Source organism: Rattus norvegicus, chromosome 7, assembly GCF_021556685.1.
Source record: "Rattus norvegicus strain SHRSP/BbbUtx chromosome 7, alternate assembly SHRSP_T2T, whole genome shotgun sequence".
Lineage (NCBI taxonomy): Eukaryota > Metazoa > Chordata > Mammalia > Rodentia > Muridae > Rattus > Rattus norvegicus.
Window position 1 is genome coordinate 136,374,289 of NC_141540.1, and position 16,576 is coordinate 136,390,864.

Below are 16,576 nucleotides of genomic sequence, written 5' to 3' on the forward strand. Positions count from 1 at the left end.
ACACAACAGTCAAAGAGAATGTAAAATGCAAAAAGCTGCTAACCCAAAACATCCAGGAAATCCAGGACACAATGAGAAGATCAAACCTAAGGATAATAGGTATAGAGGAGAGTGAAGACTCCCAACTTAAAGGGCCAGTAAATATCTTCAACAAAATTCTAGAAGAAAACTTCCCTAACTTAAGGAAAGAGGTGCCCATAAACATACAAGAAGCCTACAGAACTCCAAACAGATTGGACCAGAAAAGAAATTCCCCCATCACATAATAGTCAAAACATCAAATTCACAAAACAAAGAAAGAATATTAAAAGCAGTAAGGGAAAAAGGTCAAGTAACATATAAAGGCAGACCTATCAGAATTACACCAGAAAAAGCAAGAAAATAATCTTCTTTCAACTAGCCCAAAATAAGAGAGCCACACAAACATAATTCCACCTCTAACAGCAAAAAATGACAGGAATACTCCTTAGTATCTCTTAAGATCAATGGACTCAATTCCCTAATAAAAATATATAGACGAACAGATTGGATAAGTAAACAGGACCCAGCATTTTACTGCATACAGGAAACACACCTCAGTGACAAAGACAGAAACTACCTAAGAGTAAAGGGCTGGAAAAAAAACTTTTCAAAGCAAATGGTCCCCATACTTCAAGCTGGAGTAGCCATTCTAGTATTGAATAAAATCGACTTTCAACCTATAGATATCAAAGAAGATAAGGAAGAACACTTCACACTCATCAAAGGAAAAATCTACCAAGATGAACTCTCAAGTTTGAATAGCCATGCTGCAAATGCAAGGGCACCCACATTCATAAAAGAAATTTTACTAAAGTTCAAAGCACACATTGCATAACACAAATAATAGTGGGAGACTTCAACACCCAACAGAAACTAAAGAGAGCAACAGAAGGTATGAACCAAATGAAGTTAACAGATATCTATAGAACATTTCATTCTGAAACAAAAGAATATACCTTCTTCTCATGCAACCTTCTCCAAAATTAACCATATAATTGGTCACAAAACAGACCTCAACAGACACCAGAAGATTAAAATAATCCCATGCATCCTATCACATCACTATGGACTAAGACTGGTCTTCAATGACAACAAAAATAGCAGAACGCCCATATACACATAGAAGCTGAACAATGCTCTACTTAATGACAACTTGGTCAAGGAAGAAATAAAGAAATTAAAGACTTTTTATAATTTAATGAAAATGAAGACACAACATACCCAAACTTATGAGATACAATGAAAGCAGTGCTAAGGCAAAAAACTTATAGCTCTGAGTGCCTCCAAAAAGAAAATGGAGAGAGCATATGCTAACGGTTTGACAGCACACCTGAAAGTTCTAGAACAAAAAGAAGCAATATCAACCAACCAGACACCCGCAGATTTCCCAGGGACTAAACCATCAACCGATAAGTACACATGGAGGGACCCATGGCTCCAGCCGCTTAAGGAGTAGAGGACAGCATTGTCCGGCATCTTAGGAGAAGCCGCCCTTGGTCCTGTGAAGTCTCGTTTCCCCAGTGTAGGGAATGCCAGGGTGTTGGGGTGGGAGTGGGTGCATGGGAATGGCAGCATCTTCATAGAAGCAGGGGGAGGGGGATGGGAGATGAGGGAAAAGGGATAACATTTGAAATGTAAATGCATGAAATATCCAATTAAAATAAAAAATATGTAATTTGCATACCAATAATTTGAGGATAGAACCAATGGGAAGAAAACGTATCATTTACAGGAAGCAAACATTGCCAGCTGCTGAGCTACTCATAACACATGCTAAGTGGCAGCTCCAGCTTCTTATTTATAGGGTGCTGAAAGGGCCTTCTACTGGTTACTAGAGAAGCATGGTCTATGACTTCATAGCAACCTTCTTGAACCTCGGTCCTATCTGTTCAACCCCCACTTCCTGGAAAAACAATTCTTCTCAGTTTTAGGCACAAAGGTATAGGAGAGATCATGTCATCCACAATGAAGTTGACAGATGCAGGGTTTGTGTCACTGTCTATGACAGGAGGCAATGATTTGGTGCAGACACCGCTCTCCCCATTATGTCTGTCTGTTGCTCCACCATGGTTACGGCAGCTTGTTTATACAGGGCTCCATTCTGAGTCCTTACCTAGCGGTCTTCATGGCATTCATGAACTTGACTCTGTGAATCCTCCCCAAAGCTGTCAGCTCATGAGAGACCATTTCTCTCCCTTGGAAAAAAAAAAGAATGTGTTCTATTATTCAAGACCTAAGTACCTTTACTAAACCCTTCCTTTTAAATCTGATTTCTACCATCTCTGTCAAGCTTCTAATAGACTGACTTCTAAGTTTCTCTTGAAAACATGTGTTACATGGGTGCATAGCCATATCACAAGCCAAAACTCTTTGCATTGTTAGTTAATAAAACCTGGAATGCAAGCCAGCTTAAGTAGACTTCATTAGCTTAAACAAATGAAGGTATTCTGGGCTTGCAGCTTTAGGTGTAACATGTCTTTGTCATAGCTTTCACTGTTCCTCCCATAGAGAGTTAGCTCGTCCATGTGCCAGTATGATGACTATATACTCAATCTTTTTGTGTGAAATTCACGTGTTGATTTTAGTTTTAACAACTTTCCACCCTTTCACCACAAAGAAGCACACTAACTACGGTGTTTCAATTTGGAAATCTCTCTTTAGCACAATTTTAAACAAATCTGTTGCCTTTCTCGCTCTCTCGCTCTCTCTCTTTTTTAGTCGCTTAGCAACTTCTCAGACAGGAAGCAGTGTTCCCAGCAGTTCTGGCAGACAATGAATGTGAACAACACTTCTTCAGCACGGGTCAGAACACTGGGTCAGTATCATCAGCCAAACCTGGGATGTGTCCCTCTGTGCCTTTGAGAGATGGAGTTGTTGATGCTCAAATAGCACTGGGATCTGTCAGGAGATAGAAATTAGATAAGATCACTAGCCTTTCCTACGGATTTTCAGGGAAATGAAAAGTTTCTCCAATATGCATCTCTTGAAAGTGTAAAACCAAGTACGAAACACAGGTCTAACATATAGAAGATAAATTTAGCACCATGGGTGGAGGAGCCTCCTGAGGAGTCTTAGCCTGCCGAAGAACATACATGGTGAAGAAAGGGATCAATAATTTCTGCCTCCCTATTTGCTCTTTATATTCTATAAACACGGCCTTGTCAATCCTCTTAAAGTTCCACTTGAGAACTAATAGTGACCAATGCCCACCTACGTGCTAATTCTTGGGTTTAAATATAGACCAAGAATTCTGTCTAGAATTCTACTCAAATTCAGACAATGGTACAAATATATTATTTCCAAATAGAAATCCTTTCATCTCTTGAAGCTCTGCATTACTTGTTTGGGGTTTACAGTATCATATTTTCTTTGGTGGACACTGGGAGAGAAAGTCAGTGTCTGGAGCAAAGAGAGGGTGTCCTGCTACCTTCTTGCTCAAGCTTCCTCCTTGGCAGAAATGGCCTGCCCATTGTCTCATTGTCAGATCCTCAAAAATCTTCACTCAGAGTAACTGGGAAGGCAGCAGGTTAGGCTCATTGGATTTCCCAGACAAATTCGCATGGCCTAAGTCTGCGCTTGCAACATAACAAAGGCTTGACAGATGTCTAGAGGATTGTCTACTTAATCCCCCACCCTAAATAGATGACATTTTTCCATTCATTCTTTGTACCCTCAAGCTCCTAGTCTGCAGCCTCGAGCAAAGGAAGATTTGTTGAATCAATTATGTAATGGATGACATCTCTCCAAATGCCACAGTATTCCCCATTCGAAGGAGGAGTGATGAATGTGAACACTTAGCAGTAGCCATCATAATAATTTCCAGGGCTTCAAGCTTAATATTAAGAGTGGAAAAGGAGAACATGATCTATCAAAAATGTATACAGGGCCTAGTCAATGAAGTGCAAGCATCAGGACCTAGGTTGGAGCCTAGGGTTATATGAAGTAACTGGACATAGTCCTATGCACCTGTAAGACCACGGCTGGAGACAAAGACAGGAGAACCCCATCCGTAAGGCTCACTGGCAAACCAGCCTGGCTGAATCTGCAAGCTCAAGATTCAGTGTGAGACCTTGTCTCGAATCTTAAGGCAGAGTTCAGTTGAAGAAGACACCCAACATCGACGTCTGTTCTCCACACACGCATACACCATATGTGCACATGTACTCAGAGACACACCCCCATGCACACGTGTACACATGCAGGAACACACAAGTGCACACAAAGTTAAAAGCATAAGGGTGTCACTTAGGTAGCTCGCTGATGTTAAATGTGTAGACTGATCAGTGACTCTAAGCCCGGTTTTTACAAACCTACTTTTTAACCTTTCAGTCTGAGAACAACAAACAAGGAAAGGGATGACTTAATAGAATGTGTTTGATGTCATGGTGCATTACTACTTGACGTAGAAACCTGGGCAACATGGTCAGCCTTTTAATGAATCCCCAAACCACAGCAGAGAGTTTTGTAAATTCCAAATTAGTGAGATTTTCATGAAAGTGAATAATGCGACTGTCACCTGTGAGCTTTGTCACTTTCCAGGACTGTTTTAAGTGCTGTAATTGGGCAGTGGTTACGATGTTGCTTTATTGGGGGTTTACTAGAACAAAGCGCACTAATCAGCACTCAGTGAGTCACCCCCCATGCATTTGTATTCTGAATAAGTATGATAAAGTAAGGAAGAGACTGCAGGATTTTACTGAAGCCAGATGGAACGGTACGTGTGGACACAACCTGCATATGCATTAGAAAAGTTTCTAGTTTAAGGATATAACCTTCTCTTGAAATTCAAAGACCCTTTGGAGACTTACTGGAAAAAAAGAAGAAGACTTTGCTAACATCATATGATCCACTTAAAGTAATACTTTGATTTATTAGTATCTGAGGGAAAACATGCTGATCATATTTAAATCAAAGTGCACGTGGATTTGAAAATGAGTAGAGACTTGTTGCAAAAGTTGTGCTTTCTTTCAAATATCAAAACCATTAAACTAATGCTACTACCATTCTTCTAAAGTAATTTCAGTTTGGAATGAGGCTCTGGGAACCCGACTTGCTTCCTGAATGAAGATGGACTAGAGCGCTTCAGAAAGGCATTTTGATCCAGGATCAGTTGACTCAACATTGGGGGCTATGTGTGACTAAGCCTCAGGAAGTCCCTAAAATCCCTGAAAACCTGTTCAAAACCAAACTCTTAACTTTGGCACTCCTGAAATTTTGGACCAGATTATTCTTCATTGTGTGTGAGTGAGTGCTTAGCACCACGCCCTGCCTTTTGACGCTGCTAGCGGAGTTCCAGTCATGACTATCAAAACCCTCTCTAAATATCACAACATTCTCAGAGCGCCACTGACTTACAGAGAGGTCATTAGCTCTTACTGGGACCCAAACACATCAAGAAAGGTATCAGCATGTGTGATCATCATCACTTCCTTGAAACCTCCCCATACTTCACTCTAAAAACCCACAAGCCATTGCAAGGAATTCACAGGCCCTTGGCAGAGCAGTGGCTTTTCCCCCATTTGGTGTCTCTCCCTGAGAGACCTGATGTATAAATGTCAACCCATTAAGAAATTATGTTGCAAAATCTCCCAACTGCCAAACTGTTTAGTGATTCTATCTAAAGATTCTTAGTAGTTTCTTAGGTTGCTTGGCATCAAAGACTCCATATTTCCCATCTTGACTTCATCTCCAGGTCCTAACCCAGGGCCTGACTCATCTAACCTACTAGAATCTGATTCAGTGAAGTGTGAATCCCACACTGTCTGTGGGAAAGCATGCTCCAAAGACTCCTGGGAAGAAGATGGCTCTGGAAATGCTTTTCGATGTCCCGATTTCTCAGACAACTTACTCTAGATCTGTTGCCCAGAAGTCTACTCCGGAAGTGACTGTGGTCAGTGAGCGCATGTCCCACTGTGAGCGTGAACTCCTTTGCAAAGGATCTTCTCTCTGGTCCATATGGGTCTGGCCCCACGTGCAGGTCTTGGGTATTCTGGGTGGTACAAAGCCTGCATAGTCTCCTTGGCTGCTGCTCTGAAGAATGGTGTGGTTGCCCAGTTCTCCTTCCCCTTTGAAACTAGACTGCCACCAAGACTTTCTGTACCGGATTCTTCTCCAAATCTAATTCTAAGAGAATAAAATCCCTCCCGGGTTCCTCTCCTGACACCATCAGCAGACCAAGAGACCTCTCGTGCTCACTCCTAATTAGAAAGGTTTCCCAATCTAAGTGTTTCATGGGAAAACACAGAAACAAAATAAATTAAGGGGGGTACAAACTTGCATTTGTAAGCTAACGGACCACCTTCTCTGCTAGCCTGTCCCTCTCCACCTCTGTTTTAGATATTTACTATTTTTTTCTCATCTTTATTGGTATTGATGCAGCCCGTAAGACCTTCACATTTCTCACTTGTTTCCTTCCTGCTCTTGTCTAGGGTTTAGTTTTCTAAATCCTGTGACATTTAATATGAAGGGTCACTATCACCTGGAAAATTATGAAAAAGTGGACTCCAGGCCTCAGCCCAAAGTTATCAACCCGAACATCTCAACTTGCTAGCCAGGGAGGAGGGGGAAGAGTATCATTCTCTGTGTCATCATCAAAGACACAAGCTGGCGGAGAGTCTGTAATCCTATCACAGAGTTTCATGATGTACTCTCTAAGTATCCCATAGGATGGAAAAATGGGGAGGAACAAGCATATTGGGTATAGGTGGGTCAGGCTGTGAAGTGGTGTGCTACAAAGAGCCAAGTCATATGTCCACTCCCAGGCTTCCTAAGAAGTGTTGCCCTGTTGTATGTCCAAAGCATGGATTTTGGAAGGCAGCTGTGATCACTATGAAAATAGCCCACATTCTTCTGGCCTGGCCAACAGAATGGATATGAAAAAGACACTGTCCTAATTAGGGTCTTACTGCTGTGAGCAGACACCATGACCACGGCAACTCTTATAAAGGACAAACATTTTATTGGGGCTGACTTTTGGGTTCAGAGTTTCAGTTCAGTATCATAGAGGTAGGAGCACGGCAGCATCCAGGCAGGCATGGTGCAGGAGGAGCTGAGGGTCTACATCTTCATCTGAAGGCTGCTAGGAGCCTTCCAGGCAGCTAGGACAGGGGTCTTAAAGCCCACACCCACTGTGGCACACCTACTCCAACAAGGCCACACCTCCTAGTGGTGCCACAGCCCGGGCCAATCATATACAAACCAACATAGGCACCATGCCATGGTTAGAAGCTATAGTCATTGTGTAAAGAAAGTCCCCGTGTACACGACCATCTTGCTAAATGTCATGCTTTGAGAATAGAGCAACATCAGTATACAGGGCTGAATCTGAATGGGAAAGTCCAGGTCTCATTGCCTCCCCAGGAGTAGAAGGCAGACTAGGGATATCTTCCACTGTTATATTTAGCTAGATGGGATTCTAAAATCTGGACATCTGCCCAAGTGCTTTTATTTATTATTATTGGTGTAAAGGAAATGCTGTAATGCTAGAGGGAAAAAATGCTACACTGTGGAGAGAGCTTTGAGAGGCAGTTCAAGTAGGAACAAATACGTAAGACATTTTCCAAAAGCATCAGTGATTGTGACAAAGGTAACGTGATCATGGTTGACATGGATTAGACAAAACCAAACTCAGCTCTCTGTTGCCTGCAAGAGAATCTTGAAACAAGGGTTTCGAAGTTGGCCAAGTATGCAGTCTACCCCAAGCTAAGCACATATCTAATGTCAGGTAACACGGTTGGCTTTGAATCTAAAATCTCCAGAATGTAACCACTTCTTTGTGCCTTTGTTACCATGGCTCAAGTGACCATCTTCTCTTCAGAGGGTTGCTCTATGATCCTCCTGACTGACCTCCCAACACCCTTCTCTTTGTAGTCCATTCCAAATGGCCATTTAAAGACATAAGAGCTCGTGTCATTGACCTGCTCCCTCTCTCGCTCAACTTCCAGGAAAACACAGAGACGTGACATAGTTTGTGCTACATCCCTAAACCTCTGACCTCTGTACCACACTCCATACTGTTGGTACTCTATAGCCACTCTGTCCTCCTTGCTGTCCTTTGAACCAAACACGTTATAAAACTCTTGCTTACCAGCATTCGCTGTCAAGGACTCCATTTTCTCTCCTTGTTATTTTGTCTTTTTTATTTTCAGAGCTGAGGACCGAACCCAAGGCCTTGCGCTTGCTAGGCAAGCTCTCTACCACTGAGCTAAATCCCCAACCCCCATTTTCTCTCTTAAGTTACTGAACTTGGTTTCATTTCTGTTGCCATGGCAAAATATCCTGACCAAAAGCAACTGAGGGGAGGAAAGGGTTTATTCAGCTAACAATTTCAAGTTATAGTCCATCATTCCAGCCCAGCATTTCAGGAAGCCAAGGCATGAATGAGAGTGGAACGTAAGCATTCTTGGAAAAGTCTGTTGGACGGTGTTTTGCTGAGGCAAACACATGAAGGAACGTTTTCGTTAAAGCGGACATAGGTGAAAGGCTAAGGGAGACTGGTGAGGGAACGTTTCCCTGAAGGAGACACTGGAGAGAGGATGTTCTGCTAAAGCAAACACGTGAAAAGACACACGAAGAAAGATTCTTTCTTAATGACACACGTGTACTGGTCTCCTTACATTGTGTAGTTGGGCTGCAGTTGTTGGGATGCCATAGAAAGAAATGACCAAAAGCCTTCTGGGAGTGAGCTGCAGTCTGTTGCCACTTTCAAGGATCCAGGCTGATTGGATGCACATGCTGAGGCAAGGCATGTGGAGGGGACGTGATGTTTGGAGGGGATAAATAAGATTCCGAGGAGTGACAGAGACAGAGCTTGGCTTGCTGGTACAGCTAGCTGTGCCACACTTGTGGGTCTCTCATCTTCACTGATCTTCGCTTTCATGAATGAGGCACACCTCATTGGACATTGTACTGAGGACCCAGCTATACCTCTCCTGGGCATATACCCAAAAGATGCTCCAACATATAACAAAGACACGGGCTCCACTATGTTCATAGCAGCCTTATTTATTATAGCCAGAAACTGGAAAGAACCCAGATGCCCTTCAACAGAGGAATGGATACAGAAAATGTGGTATATCTACACAATGGAGTACTACTCAGCTATTAAAAACAATGACTTCATGGAATTCATAGGCAAATGGATGGAACTAGAAAATATCATCCTGAGTGAGGTAACCCAGTCACAAAAGAACACACATGGTATGTATGCACTCACTGATATTAGCCCAAAAGAAGCTTGGCCCACCCACGATACAACTCACAGACCATATGAAACCCAAGAAGAAGGAAGGACACACCAAAGTCTGGGTGCTACGGTCCTGCTCAGAAGTGGGAAAAAATAATCTCCGGAAAATAGAGGAATAGCGGTATCTGGGAGAAAGAGAGGAGGCACAGGGGGAAAGGGGGGCCAGTTCAGATATGGGAAGGGATGGGGGAGAAGTACAGAGGGTCAGGAAATTGAAAGGAGAAGAGTAGCAGTGGGGTAGGGGGAATTTGGGGTAGCCACTAGAAAGTCCCAGATGCCAGGGTCCCAAGAGTTTCCAAGGATCCAACAGGGAGGACATTAGTCAAAATGCCCAACAAAGGGGAGAGAGAACCTGTAGAGACCCTGTCCAGTGGATAAGCATGGCCCCTGGATGAGGGATGGGGCCACCCACCCATCTCAAAAATATTAATCCAGAATTGCTCCTGTCCAAAGGAAATGCAGGGACAAACAGTGGAGCAGAGATTGAAGGAAAGGCCATCCAGAGACTGCCCCACCAGGGATCCATCCCATGAATGGACACCATCTGCAGACACCAAACCCAGACACTATTGCTGATGCTAAGAAGCACTTGCTGACAGGAACCTGGTATGGCTGTCCCCTGACCAATACAGATGCTGATGCACGCAGTCAAACTTCAGAATGAGTGTGGGGACCACAATGGAGAAGTTAGGGCAAGGATTGAAAGCGCTGAAGAGGTTTGCGACCCCATAGCTAGAACAACATCAACCAACCAGAACCCCCAAAAGCTTCTTGGTCCTGTGGAGGATCCCAGGGTAGGGGAATGTAGGGCACTGAGGCAGGAGTGAGCGGGCAGGTGGAGGAGAGACATCATAGAGGTGGGGGCGGGGGTAGGAGGTTTGTGGAGGGGAAACTGGAAAGGGGGGATAGCATTTGAAGTGTCAATAAATAAAATAACCAATAAAAAATACACTTGGACTGAATTTTGATCCTGGAATCAGCATTGCCCATGTTGCATTTCTCTCTGTCCTTAGTAATATTGGGAAAGTACTTTGGGCTCTTTCTGCCGATGTCATCCCCACTCTCTAAGCCGCACTGCGGTGCCGAATTACGTCAATCTTTGATGATGTCATCTTTGATTACCAGACCCTTGCACCTCGGACTTGCCATGCTAGTTTTATGACACACTAATTTGTCTTTATTTAAAATTTCAAAGAAATTCCCACATGGATCCCAGATGTTGGCTATTTAATGCAAGAAGGTGTCTCCTCATTACACAAATGTGGTATGTGTCCAAAATATTGTTTAGTTTATGAATTACTTAAAATAGCTACATCACAAAAACAATGGTTCATGTGTGAGTCATAAATTGAACAATGCCATTTTTTTTTATGTCTACCACATTTGTATAATAAGGAAACACCTTCCTGGATAAAACATCTGGAATCCATGTGAGGGCTTTAGAAATTAGCCTTGTGTTTTCTCAAAACTTTCCTGTGCATAAAAAAAATATCCAAAATGAAAGTAATTTTACCAAAAAATAAAAATGTCCTGCCCAAATATCCTTACAGGTAGCGCATGGCTCGGCTGATATAAAAGCTTGAATCATGGCAGTGTACGTTAAATTGCATTGGGAAGAATGCTGAGAGGACCTGCCCTTCGTGTTTTATTGATTCTGGACCTTTAACCATGATACATACATTGGGATAAATTGTACTGGTACTGTAAATGAGACCGGTCCATGTTTAAAGTCTGAGACCTGTGAATTTGACCTCATTTGAGAAGAGTGCCTTTGAAGAGGCAATTACGTTTAAGGATTTTGAGACGTGATCCCCCAGTAGCAGGTCCTTATGAAGGAAAGGCAGAGAAAAAAACTGACATGGAAGAAAACATCTGGAGGACACCATCTTAAGAGAGACGGGAGGAGCCATACAAAGTAAATCATGAGTCACTAGGAGTTGGCAGGGTCTTCTTCTGCAGTGATTCTGTTGTGTGTGTGTGTGTGTGTGTGTGTGTGTGTGTGTGTGTGTGTGTGTGTATGTGTGTGTGTGTGTGCATGTGTGTGTGTGTGTGTGTACACATGCGTGCATGCGTACGCTCCTTCTGAAATAATTATATCACTGTATTTTATTCAAATATGACATGCTTGGGTTTTCAGCTTCGATTAACATTACAGGCGGGATGTTTCTGTTTGGGGTTTGAATAATACCCAGGGTTTCCTAGCTCTCTGCTTAACCTTGGCATGTTCCAATCTCAAAGACTTCTCAACATGACACACCCATAATTTTTTTTTCATTTAGACAAATATTGAGAAAAGAACCACAAAATCATGAGAATTCCAGGTGGTACGGAATTCAAAGCGTTGGCAGACGACCCGGCCCTCAGAAGGTCTGTCCTATGCACTTTGAGGACAGCAGTACAGACTCAAAACTCTGACTCAGAAATACACACAGTTAAGTAATGTAGCAATCTGACGGCAAAACACACATGGAGAGAGGTAGGCTTCCGTTCCACATTCTGACTTCCGCTGCTGGCTCTGTTGAAAGTAAGCACCTGCATCTGCTTGGATTATAAATGGAGAGTGCATTCTGATAGACTTCACTGTGGCCTTTTAGAAACCACTGTCCCTTTTGTATGTTTGATACGCCATGAGACTGAACAACCCTGAGAGTATAATTCCACACTTGCTCAACTACCATTCATCTGCTGATAATTGTTTTATATTAAAAATGCAATAAGATTATTTTTCTGAACAACAAGGTCCTGTGGTTATTCTTCCCAAATCCTGGCATCTTCTGGCCCATTCCCTGGTTCGGCCCAAGAACTAGAAAAGCTACAATAGAACAATGCATCCATCATAGTTTTGAGTAATTTTTAATGATGTGGGAATATGGTTTATGAACAGATAGAATAAAAAATAAAAACACAGAGAACCTAGATATACACTACAATTTCAAATCTGATTAGGCATATGTATTTACAGACTCACACATTAAAAATAACTGGTTTCTTTCTCAAGAGTACTGTCGACTGGGATTTCATAACCTTTACTTCATTAGCTGTTTTCTTCTTTTTTTTTAGATTTATTTATTTATTATATATAAGTACACTGTAGCTGTCTTCAGACACACCAGAAGAGGGCATCAGATCTCATTACAGATGGTTGTGAGCCACCATGTGGTTGCTGGGAATTGAACTCAGGACCTCTGGGAGAGCAGTCAGTGCTCTCAACCACTGAGCCATCTCTCCAGCCCCTTCATTAGCTGTTTTCAAGTGCATTTATTTATAACCACAAATAAAACCAATAACACAATGTAATCCAAGCGATAGCTAGATGCTCGGAGTCGTCTGTGGATCAAGTGCTATGTCGTCGCGGTAAATGCTTGTTTCAGAAATGGTTTGGAAAATGATACAAATGAATCCTGCAGCAATTTCCATATATATTCCAGAACTCACCACCCTGATTTCTCCCACCTACATGCCTCTCTTCCCTAGTGGGGAGAAAAAAGAAATGAGGCAGGTCTCACTGTGGACAAAGGAAGCTAGTGAATTCTTCCTCGAGTCTTTCTGACTCCTGACTCTTGTGGCAACAGTGTCTGGAAGGAATGCCGGATGCCTTGGTTTTCTGATTAGCAGAGCATGTAAGACCTCTCATTGCAAAGACAGATGAGATCTGCAGACCCCTTAAAATTACTGAAGCTTGCCAGAAATGATATACGGTGGTTTAAACGTTGTGTGGTAAGGCAGCTAATTTAGAAGCTCTTTGAAGACAAGGACTCTTCTTCTTCTTCTTCTTCTTCTTCTTCTTCTTCTTCTTCTTCTTCTTCTTCTTCTTCTTCTTCTTCTTCTTCTTCTTCTTCTTCCTTCTCCTCCTCCTCTTCCCTCCTCCTCCTCCTCCCCCTCCCCCTCCTCCTCCCCCTCCCCCTCCCCCTCCTCCTCCTCCTCCTCCTCCTCCTCCTCCTCCTCTTCTTCTTCTTCTTCTTCTTCTTCTTCTTCTTCTTCTTCTTCTTCTTCTTCTTTCCCTCCTCCTCTTCCCTCCCCCTCCCCCTCCCCCTCCCCCTCCCCCTCCCCCTCCCCCTCCCCTTCTTCTTCTTCTTCTTCTTCTTCTTCTTCTTCTTCTTCTTCTTCTTCTTCTTCTTCTTCTTCTTCTTCTTCTTCTTCTTCTTCTTCTTCTTCTTCTTCTTCATCTACACTGAGGGTAGGACAATGCCTTGTGCACAATGCCCTCTAGATACTGAAAGAAAGAAAACGACTGAGGTGGAATTCAAGTGGCTAGAGGTGTTGTCCGGCAAACTAATACACATGGAATAAGCTTCACTGTGTCAAAAACCACAATGGCTGGGTCTTGTTCAACACTAGCAAGAATGAAGTTTAGGGATGGAGACATCAGAGAGGTGGTTTAGAGGATAGAATATTTATAATTTTATATTTGAAGTAAAAAAATATATGTGTTTTAATTTGGGGAGTCTGGTGGCAGTATGGATGCTGGAAGTTGGGGGTGCAGATGCTGGAGGAGTCCGGAAGTTATAGCAAGTATGGATGCTGGAGGCGGGGTGTGGGTGCTAGAGGAGGGGAGTATGGATACTATGGGAGTTGGACAGCTGTGACAGAGTGATGTAGATGGGTTTTAAATCCTGAGACTCACTTGACTAAATACTTGGTTTTCTTGTTTATTATTGAAAAGGCACAGCTGTCTTTTAAATACTGGTGATAAAACCATCTTCATTGTCTCCAGAGCCCATGGTCATCTCTAACCTGTTTATATATTTCTAATCCATAAATATTAAATATATATGTATTTGTTTCATTTACATAAAAACCAATTAAATTGTCTTTTGAGGTTTGTCCTTTTTAATATTTCATCTACCAGGATTCTCTGGTATTAATTGCAAGCAGTATTTCTCTGGAAAGAAGACAAGAAATATATTAATATGTTATCGCTTCCAGAAAGGGATCTGTAACAGAAAATGCTCACACGGGGCCAGGCTGAGGGGGTCGGAAGCAGAGGACAAGAAGGAAATCCTCTAGTGCAAAGCCCTAGCCATTTGCTCCAGTTCAGACCAAAGGATGCAAAGAAAATGTAGAAAGGCTACATGTATAGCAGGGCTACACTGTGTGTGAGGACACTGGGTGTGTACCATGGATACACTTCTGGTGGCACATATGTGTACCCATCTGTGCTTGTGAAAGCACACGTGTGTGTATTGTTGCACTGCTCTGTGTAAAGGCACATGTGGGCGTGTGTTATACAGATGAAGGCACACGTGTGTACCCTGACTTTGTTGCGTGTGGGAGAGCACACATGTGTGAATACCCTGGCTATGTTTGTAAAGGTATTCACGTAAGTACCATGACTAGGCTTGTGAGGGCAAGTTTGTATCTATTATGACTATGCTTGTATATGAGGGCACACAGTGTGTACGTGGCTATGCTCCTGTTGTGAGGGCACTATGTGTGTTATCGCTATACGCCACTAGACTGATTTTCCTAAAGGGTGGCTTTTCTAAGCCTGGATCACATTCCAGGGTGGAAGACAAAATACTGACCTGAATATTTGAGCACCAGGCGAATGGCTATGGCTTGTATGAAGAGCATCTCAGAGCTCCTGAGGGGAAGTCATTCAGGCAGTAGTTCACCCATTGGTACAACCCAGGGTTATCCAATGGCCTGGAGTAGTCTCTCTTATCCAAGTTTCAGTTATTCTCAAGACATGACTACATACAAGGGCTTTATGGGTGAATTGTGCACTGAGGTAATTCTCTGAGACTACAGTCCACAGAGGCCTCAACGTTGAAGATTTGCAACTCTTTACCTAGACTTCAAAATCTAATAGAACTGAGAATATTGATGAGAACAGTATGTCCAAGCCAGCGGCTCTTTAGTGCCGCATACTCCTGACCTCCTTCAGGAAATCTTACCAGAGTTCCCCGAAGCCTCCTCCCACATGGCATCCTGTAGCCTGTGTGAATATATCTATGGTGCAGTGTGTCCCACAGGGTTGGTAAGATTTTAGGTCATGAAACTGGGCACAGACACTTACTACATTCACCCTGAGACCCTGAGTGATTACCTCTGTGAGCAGTGCCTCACAGAGGAGGCAACCTCTGAGGAGTAATAGGAACGCCATCCGTGTCACAGGGTTACAGCCATGAGGACGAAATGACCTGACACACCCTGGATGCTCAGCCTAGTTCTCTGGCCATGAAGAGCAGCCTACAAATGCAGCAACTTAGCACCAAAGAATGCACACTAGAATTTCGCTTTCTGAACAGGTTTTCAAATGTAAATAGTCATCAGGTCCCTGGATCCCACATCCCTCAACGGAGCTCAAAGACAACCTTTTAACATGACCTTTAGGGAACATAAAGATGAGGAAGACACCAATTCAAACTCCATTAAAAAAAAAAAAAAAAACGTAATTTTCTGGTGTTGGTTACACTTTTTTCACAATAAACCCTTGAAGCCTGTAGCCAAGAAGGTGAACAAGCTATAAGTCCACGTCATTCTCTCACATGGTCACTAATCAAATACCGCATAAAGACTTCAAGTTGTGTTCTTGTCCACAGATTCATTCAAAACCACATCATTGACACCCCCGCCCCCGTCTCTCTCTTGCTTCATTTCCTGCAAACTAAAACATTTTGTTTTGCGGACTTAGAATTAATACATTTGGATTAACTAAGAAAATTGTTACCAGAAATGTGATTTCTACACAAAGACTATTACACCGTCATCGTAAAACATCTGGGTGGTGTCTCTTAATATATAAAACCACATACCATATGTAGTGTGAACGAACCAGGTGGGAGATTCAGATTTACGTAGTGCGCGATCAGTGTTGACCACAGAGACCATCAGCCCTGAGATTTTTAGTCCTGTCAGCAGCTGTTTAAGAGCAGAGATGCTGTGTCTTGACTTTATCTTGGCCACCGATTACAAACTAGTTGGCGTAGATGATCAAAAAGTTACTGAACACTGATGTGACAAGCCCTTCCTCCCACTCAGGCATTTATTGTATTTAGAAAACTCTGACCTAGGAAACCCCCAAAGACAAGAGACCAAACGACTATCAGTGTCTCAACATGGTGGACCTTCTTCACTGATGGCCCCATCTGTCTCAGAACTGGAAACCAGAGATACTAATAACTATATTCAAAATGATAGTTTCCCATTGGACCCCCTTTCTCTTCCTTCAGTGTGAGTCTAGCCCTGGGTAACCTCACTAGAGCTGCTAACCTTGCCAAAATTCACTTACAGTTGGATACCAAAGAAGCCAGAAGACGAGAATTTATACAGGAATAATTAATCGTGCAGCACTGAAGCCCAGATTTT